The sequence below is a fragment of the Ascidiella aspersa genome, chromosome 3 (assembly GCF_963924565.1).
Source record: "Ascidiella aspersa chromosome 3, kaAscAspe10.2, whole genome shotgun sequence".
Lineage (NCBI taxonomy): Eukaryota > Metazoa > Chordata > Ascidiacea > Phlebobranchia > Ascidiidae > Ascidiella > Ascidiella aspersa.
Genome location: NC_139449.1, coordinates 23,811,935 through 23,821,297, shown reverse-complemented (window position 1 = coordinate 23,821,297; position 9,363 = coordinate 23,811,935).

The window sequence follows — 9,363 nt, the reverse complement described above, 5'->3', positions numbered from 1 at the left end:
AGGGTTGCAGAGTCGAAGTTTCGGGACACGACGGAGACGGTTTATTTCGCTAAAGTTTTAAGACTCGAGTAATTAAGACAACGCATTGTAAAGATAAATTGTGAAGATGGAATAGCATTGAGTGGAATATTTTCTACAACCATATTGTGTGTAAATGAGTTATGTGGCACCCCAATGAGTGAATTGCTGTATATCCAACCAGCCCTCGAAAAATATACAGCTATAGTTATTCCAAAAGTTTCTGGGACAGTAGCAAACTTCTTTAAATGTTTATACAAAAGTGCCGTTTTGATTTATATTTACAAGACGAAATATCTGGCGTTTTCCAGTTTAGTTAAAATATTTATTAGTTTAATTTTAACCCGGCGTTGCCCAGGGTAAATAGCGTATTTACTAGTTTAATCTCTTACTATAAATGGGAAAACTTGGACTCCAGTTCTGTTAATTAGGGCTACCATATTTTCAGCACCCAAAAAGAGAACATTTTTGCTGGCTAGTAAAACGAAAGTAGAATTGTTAAGTTTGAGTTTGGTGATGCTTTACATTTCCTTGGTAGCTGCAAACAAAAGTTTCAAAAACAACCAATCAAATTTATTTTTCAGATTCAGCCCATAAACACTTTGTGGTTCCTTTATCTTTTGCCAATGAGGAATGATCATTTTAACGAGATCATGAAATTGTTTACACAAAATATAATTGAAATTACATGTATTCTGTATAGAACAGGGGTCGGCAACCTTTTTCTAGTCGCGGGCCTAAACCAAACTCAGAAAGGTCTCTGCGGGCCGCACAAAAAGTTAACTAAAAATTGTGTTATTAAAATGGTAAAACTGCTGTGTGAATCAGGCAGGTCTCGGATTTTTTTGCTCTTAAAGACGTGTTTAATTACATTTAAGGAGGCAGTAAAGTGTTGGAGCAAAGCACGAAAAAAGCGTTTGTTTGGTTTAAAATTCGAGTCCACACGTTGTCATCTATACTACTAATGAAAAGTGTAATAAAACTACTTTAAAGAAAAGCGATAACTTTGTTGGTTGACCTAGTTCAGTATCTGGTAACGTTTTAAGACCGGTCGCACCTGGCAACGAAGTGAGCGCGATTTTTTTCGTATACCGTTATTTCTTTTGAATTTCTTGCAAGTATTTATTATACTGCCGAAAATAATAAAATGTTAAAAAATATATGTCAAAAAATTTTGAATACGTATTCCGTTTGCCGCGACGCACTTATCAGCCTTTCACAGACTTAAAATAACTGGATGTATAAAGATGATTGGCGCAAAAAATTTTCGCACTTACGTAGTTAAAATACAAAAGTATGCGAAATGGACTCGTGTCTAGTTTGTTAAATAGACGGCGGACCGTATCCGGCCGCGGGCCGTAGGTTGTCGACCCCTGCTATAGACTAACTAGACAAGCTTCTGTAAAAATAAGAACATAGCCTGCCATAGAGTAACACGGAGGCCGCGGTCATAGCCGCGCATTTCATGTAAAATCCAGTTACAGTGCGTGGTCAACCGCGCAAAACTTTTGTCGCGCTAACAGTTTTCAGTATAGTACTCCATTTTCAGTCGTGCAAATTTTGCAAATAACGTTATTACAGCCGCGCAATTTCAAGCAGCAAAATCATCTTTCCCGCGCAAAATCTAAAGTTTTCAATCTGGGGGCTGATAGGGCAATTTTCAATTTTTTTGGAAAACCTGTTTTAAACCAGCAATTCAGCATGTTTCATGGCTACAGTAATTTGTTGGAAATAAATACAACGTCTCGCCTACATATGTTTCATTAAATAAATGAGATGGTACTGTAAATCCCCTTCAATATGAAGTTGCTTGTACTAACAGATTGAGCATGCATTGGTGTAATAATAACTTTGGTGTAATAATAATATTGGCGAAACAGGAAGATCGTTTAACACACGCCGGAAAGAACATATTCGCGACGTGAACAACAACGACGCCAAGAAGTCAGCCTTGGCGCAGCACGCCTGCGGTCGTCAACACGGTATTAATTTTGATGGGGGCACTGTTGTTGCAAGAAAGACCGACTACCGAAAACGTCTGTTTCGGGAATCCTGGTAATCCTATACACCAAAGGCCGGATACGATGAACATCAAAACGGACGTTTTGTTTCCAGCGCCGTACCGACAGGTGCTAATTTTTTATCTCTTTTTTTTCTTTGTGTGATTTTACTTTGCGCCCTGTTGGCTTTGTGTGTTAGTCCCTGACGAAGGCTTGCCGGATAGTAAGCCGAAACGTTGATTAAAGAAATATATGCCAGAGGAACCTATTTTAAATATATAGTTACGTCGTAGAATAAATAAAATAATAGCACTATGAAAAATTACGGACGACAGGCTACGGAACGGTGACAAATCCTCGCGCGCCGGATTTGTGTGACAACGAGTCAAATGCAGTTTCAGCAACCGAAATACTAGTTTTTCAGTAATTAAAAATCTAGGATAATCAATAAGGAATTTGAATTTCGAACATTTTTTACAATTATAATTAGTCGTTTTTGCAATATAATTTAAATATTGTCAGAGTAATTGTAATTGCTTGAGAAGGGCACCGCTTCGAACAACAATCAGTCAGCAAGATCTAAAACTTCTAACATAGGCCTACTTATGCATTTCGCCATATAAATGAATGGCATAACCAGAATTATATAAAATACATCCAAGACTAACATGGACAAACACAAGCTGCGTTTAACGCCAACCACTGAAGTAAAAAAAGAATAAGAAGTACGATACGTTAAGCGACCGCTAATAGCCATTAATAAAACACGAAAGCGGTAGGAAAATCAGTGACGAATAACGAAACGCGGGAGAAGGAAATCGGCTGATTTTAACTTCCCTGTGCCGACCAGTCGACGCAAATCTAAGACAAAGCAGTCAGGCTCGACTAAAGGTTTGTTTTTAGCGAGACTATACTTTTTTGCCGCGACTAAAGATGCCTTTTCATAGAAACAATGACTTTGACTGCTTTTCATAGGTTTTAGGTTAGAAACGATAGCTTAAAATGTTTAGCAGCTATTTATTTAGTATAAAGAAACAATTTCTGGAACAGAAAAGAAGGGAGATATAGGGAAAACGCATACTTAATCGGTTTATAAAAATTAGTTATCGGTATCCGGTAAAGGTAGGAAAAATGGGATATCGGTATCGGTTGAAAAAAATGGTATCGGTCAGTCTCTATCCATCTTGCCACGTAATATATAGTATAATGATAAAGAGTTTACAGCACGATGGATTCCTACATATTGCGTAACCACTAAAACTAACATAATAAACAGTAATAAAAAACACCATACACTTTCGCGCCAACTCCTTATTTTAACAGGCAGAAGCGGAAAATATACCACGAATATAGTTACGCAATGCAACTTAAAAGGTGGTTTATTGTTGGTTTGACTATAGGAGCTATACTTTTGATCTTTTACACCAAATATTCGAGATATTTGGAACCTTCTACCATCGACCTAGCACCCCACTTGAATCTGGTACAACAAATTAAAATTCAGGTATTACATCACATTCTATCTTTTTTAATATTAGTTATTCATACTGCATATTTATCAATTTGCATAGATATCTATATAATAACTTGTATTTAGTAATATGGTAAGTATGTTGTAACCAAAAAAATGTTATTTATAACCATTTCCGTGCTATAACTAAAATATTCTTGGCCAGTGATCCCTCTCAAAGAAAATCGAATTAGGTAAGTGCACAATTGAACTAAATTTAACTGCAGTAATTTTCGGTCGGTGCTATCGCGCATTTGCGAAATACCTCACAGCATAGGTTGCCAAACTTTTATATGGAGAGCTGGATAATTGTAACGATTGGCGATTGCCGACCATGTAGGTAACTGCTAAAGATTCAAGATCACGGGTTACATGTAAAATTTTGTATTGACCTTATTGGAGTTAAATATTATTAAAGAAGGAAACATAAATAACTATTTATCGCAATATGAAATAAAAATACTTTAGTTTGCAATTTTATTAAATATTATCTCAACTTTGTTCCTGTGGAACGAAATAAGAAACAATAATCGTATAACACAATGCAAATTCCCATAAGAGACCATCTCGTAGTTTAATGACCCCTGATTTAAAGTCAACAACGGTCGGAAACACACAATAAGACCTAAAAACAACAATACCTAAAGCAGAAAAATCTATAAAACCATAGTATTAAAACCAACGACATAATACAACCAAATACGCAGTAATATCATTACAGCATAAGATCAAAATCGTCTGAATAAGACCTAAATCTGTCGGAATAAGTCCTAAATTCATTGGAATAAGGCCTAAATTCATCGGAATAAGTCCTAAATTCTTCGTAATGAGGCCTAAATGGCCAAAGTAACGCCCGAACCTGTGAATAGAGGCTATGGGACGATCGGGGGCCGTCGGCCGGTTTGGTGACTACGTTTGGACGCCCTAGTCTGACCGGCCGCGTCAGGGTGCCGCTGTTTTGGCACTGGATTTTTGGTCCTGTTTGGGGTTATTGATGGGTAATGAGTGGGGTTGGAAAATGGGTTAGTGTTGAAATTATTGGGTGAGTTAATAGTGATGTACTAAGGTGTCGGGTTTGGGGTTAGTTAAAGTGTTGTTTAGGCCTGATTCTGATCTTTTATGTCTTATTCTGACGGATTTAGGATTCCGATTTAGACGGTACTAATATCATTAGGTATTAGTCATATGTTGGTCGTATTCCGAACTGTGTTATCTTCTGACGTTGGTGTTGTTCTCATCTTGGTCTTATGTCTGGAGTCCCAATGGTCATGCAAAACGCAACAAAGTCAGTGGCATGCAAACAAGTTGAGAAAATCGTTTATGTATAGAATTATATTTAGTTTGCTAGAAAAACAAATTAGCATAAACAACGTTTTTGTTACTTTTTAGGAAAATTCTTTCGGGACAAAAATCTTATCAAACTATGTTCAAACTGATGACTTATACAACAAATTAAACCACTCTTTACGTAACTCACGTGAAAAGGTAAGATATTTAAATTGTTCTAATCGTATTTAAAATTATGTTGCGAGTAATGCTGCAAAGAAACCACGTAAAAAGTTCGCGCTAACCGCAAAAGTGTCATTGCGTTCATCTTGTTTCAAAAGGTGATACTCATAATTAGGGCGAATATTTTTTGACTTGTCAAAAAAAGTCAAAGTTTGTCAAAATTTACACGTTAGGTCTAAATTTGTCAATATTTTTGGTCAAAATCGAATAAAATGCTCAAAAGTTCAAAGTCATTTTAACCGTATTATTCTAACAGGTCAAAATTTTGTCAAAATAAATTATTTTCAGGTCAAAATTTGTCAAAATAAATTATTTTCAGGTCAAAATTTGTCAAAATTTTAATTTTTCAGGTCAAAATTTCCATTATTTTTGGTCAAAAAATATTCGCCCTACTCATAATATAATGGTCTATTGCAAAAATGCAAAAAAGTCTGAGGCGGTCTGAAAAAACTAGCATAGTTTTGGCCCCAGTAATATCTGGCCTAGCATGGCCTTGTCCGTTATAGAGTTTGTTTCAAACTGTATTTTTGCCTATTTTAACTGCGTTTAATAAAAAAATATTAATCTGAACTAAATTTCTGACATTTTATGGGCCATTTGAATGAAATAGTTTTAGCTCGATGGCGTCCTGCGTCTAATCGCATCCTGTAAAATTAGAGTTTTGGCAACCTATACGTTATAAAGTTTTTGCGCGAAACTCCTGACGTACTGTAGATGTTCATTAACTCTACCAGATTGTTCTGACTAGCCCAATTTGATTTTAAAAAGTAGAAAAACGTCTTCAAAAATCAAGGACGGAAAAACAAAAAAAACACGCAAATCGCAAAATCATGGATATTTTTTTTAGTTATTTAACAACACATGCGTATTTTTATGAAAAGCGTACGACAGCATAAAAGCAAAATTAACTGCTAGAACAGCGATTTCCAACCAGGATCCTTGAGAAAGTCCCAGGGGTCCTGGAGTGCACTGAAAAGTGAAAAAAATTGTTTAATGTACGACAATAACTTTGTTATAGGCACTAAAATAAAACAGAGCCGTTAAATGTATGGAATATTTGGATAAATTTTACGAATTTATTTGCTTGTTTGCTACGCTTACCAACATTCAGAAATTGGGAATACTTGTTTAACCATAGAATACTATGGTTTAACCTTCGTCTTTTATGGCGTCACACAGAATTTTATTGTAATGCGGCGCATTAGCAACAGATCAGACTTAACAGTAAAAGAGGCTTAAAACGAAAATACCCGTACATATTAAAGGAATTTACTGTTATATTGGGTCATGATAGTACCAAGAAAACTCAGTGTTTCATTTTTGGAAAAGTGTTGGCTAATAGTAGCATTAATTCGGTAAAATGAAAGGAAGGCCTAGCGTCACGCTAATTGCCAGAAGAAAAACCATTTCCTGTTGATACTAAAAAAAATTGTGGCAATTTTGTTTGCATTGAAAACAAATTTCTTCACAAGAGACATCTCGTAGTCCTATATTTAAAAGGTTTAAATTTAATCTAAGCTTTAAACGTGAAGTATGGATTAAAAATCATTTTCTAATTGACATTAACCATGTTAAAAAACTTTTTTAAAGATGACCTTGTTGATTTAATTTTACACATTAAATTTAAACATTTCATCAACAGAATAATTGTGTGGACTTTCAATAAAATATGAGGCTATAGCTTTATCGAAAACCCGACAGTATTCCCGTGGTTTGGTATGATTAGTTTTAAGTTAGGGGTCTGTAAGCTTGATATTTTTTTAAAAGGAATTCGTGACTAAAAAAGGTTGGAAACCACTGAGCTAGATGATTGGGACAATGCAGACTTAATCAGCTATAGCTGCTATAGGACATTCAAACTAAATACAACAAGTAAAATATTGTAGAAGAACTCGCGCCCATTGAGAAGTAACTGTCCACCCCGCTTGTCCATAGTCTATACTCTAGTCCGGTCATGTTCAAATGGCGGATCGCGATCCGGTTCCGGGTCTTTTCAACGTTTTGCGCGGATCTTCTAATGTAGTCTTGAAAAAATAAAATACTTACTTTTTGACTATTTTAACTATACGTAAGTGCGAAAAATTTTCGCTTCGCGCGAATGATTTTTCTACGTCCAACTTGTTTACGTTTTGATGCTGTCTTTTGAACTAGATCAGCGCTTCAACGGAAAACGTATTCAAAAATATTGGTCATATATTTTTTAACAAATTCAAATTCAAAAGAAATGCTGGTATACCTAAAAAAATCGCGCTCGCTTCGCTCGACACGTGCCCCTGACTTAGAAAGGTTAACAAAAACTAAACAAGATTAACTATTAAAGTTATCGCGTTTCTTCAAATTACTATTATTACTCTTTTCATCAGTAGTATGGATGACGACGTTTGGGCTCGAATTTTAAACCAAACAAACGCCTTTTTTCGCGCTTTGCGCACACACTTTACTGCCTCCTTAAATGTTATCAAACACGCTTTTAAGTGAAAAAGAGATACGAGGTCCGCCTGATTAAAAGTTGTTCTAACAATTTAATAACACAATTCTCAGTTAACATTTTGTGCGGCCCACAAAGACCGTTCTGAGTTTGGTGTTGACCCGCGACTAAAAAAGGTTGCCGACCCCTGGTTTAAACCAACTCATCATTTTTCTCACTGAAACATTCTTGGTGTTTTGAAACATTCTTGATGTTGTTCTTCACTTTTGACTTTTAAAAGTTATCAATATGTTGTAGGGTAAATAAAGCACCATAAAAATTAAAGCGTGACCAAATATGTTTACTATTCGCATTTGGTGGATCATCATGTTGTCAGGTTTGACTGTGGTGGATCATGGCAGAAATCATTTGAACACCCCTGCTCTAGTCTATACTATAGACTCTATACTTCTATAGTTAAACGTTTTCCTAATTTTAGCTAACCATCCTGATCTGGTGGAATACGATGGCAGACCGCGACAGGTATCCGCTCTACGAACTGCCTTATCATTGCGGCCGCTGCGAAGTCGTCACAGACAAATCGAAGGTAAAAAGCGTACTTGTTTTTCACTTGTTTATTCCTTCAAATGACGTCATTATGGTCGCTCCCCTAAAAGCAACACAAAATCATGTGGATTTGGCAGCCAATATGATATTTCCAAATATAATATTTTCCAAAATTTTCCTAATATTTCCTAATTTCATCCCATTTGATCCTACGGTGGTTGCACAGTGGCTAAACTATCGGCAAGATTTTCTATTCTCTCAAGGCTCATGATGTTTTGGAGATAAACTATCGAATATTTTGTCGAACCAAAAGGTTACGGTTTCCAAGCTTTTGCCAATTTGACGTCGCAGAGCTTTACGCCGAGACAAATTAACGATTTGGGTGTGGAAGAGCTCAAAGCTTTCATTTGATTTATCACAAACGCTTCGTGTTGAGGGAAAGGTTTGGTTTTTATTCCTTACCAATGAGATGAAGCACGGTTGGTATGATTTAACTGTTCCATGGAAAATAAAGCTTTTCGGAATGTTGCTTTTTAAGTGAGGAGCGATGAGTTGTCGTTTTCCAGGGCTATTTAAATTGTTACTGAGATGTCTGTTCGGGGTGCCAAAAAAAACGTTTTTAAAACAGAAATGGGTTCTGTCAACAAGATATAAAAAATTCCTAGCGGTCCAAGATAGGCAAGGTGATCCCTAGAAGTTTTGATATTCCTAATGCGTATCTTGTTACTTTTGTCTATCTATGTCTGGCCACAAAGCATCAATTGCCGTTTCAAAAACTCGAGGTGGAATTTATGAAAGGGCGAAAGACATTTGCAAGCAAGTTTGCCGTGTGTATAGGCCCAGATCTAGAACGTGAAGTTAATGTCTGGTGCTGGTGATTGCATTTACTAAGTGCAACTTTTCGCCTAACAATAACAAAAAACTTCATACACCCTTCGGGCCTATAGGGTGAACCGTTCACCAGTTTATAGGAAACACTGCGCTTACCCGTGGTTTAGGTTGGGATCACTTGGTATTGCAAACATCTAACTGTATTACAAATGTCTAACTTTTTTCAACTTTTAAAAAGCAATAACCACCATTTTTTTACAGTTAAATCATGCAGCAACAAAGGCGGTAATTTTCCATTTTCAAGCACTCACACTGAACAGCTTTCCACCTACAAGGTATGTTTCACAATTTTGGTAAAGCATTTGTTATAGTTTGCAAAAAAAAAAAAATCTTCAGCCAAAAAGATCAATAATAGTATGGAGTATAATATGAATTCCCTAATTGGCATTAAAAACAAATATTAACTAGCAAAATCGGTAACACGTTCTATTCTCAACAATATCAAAGACGAAACAAAAAAA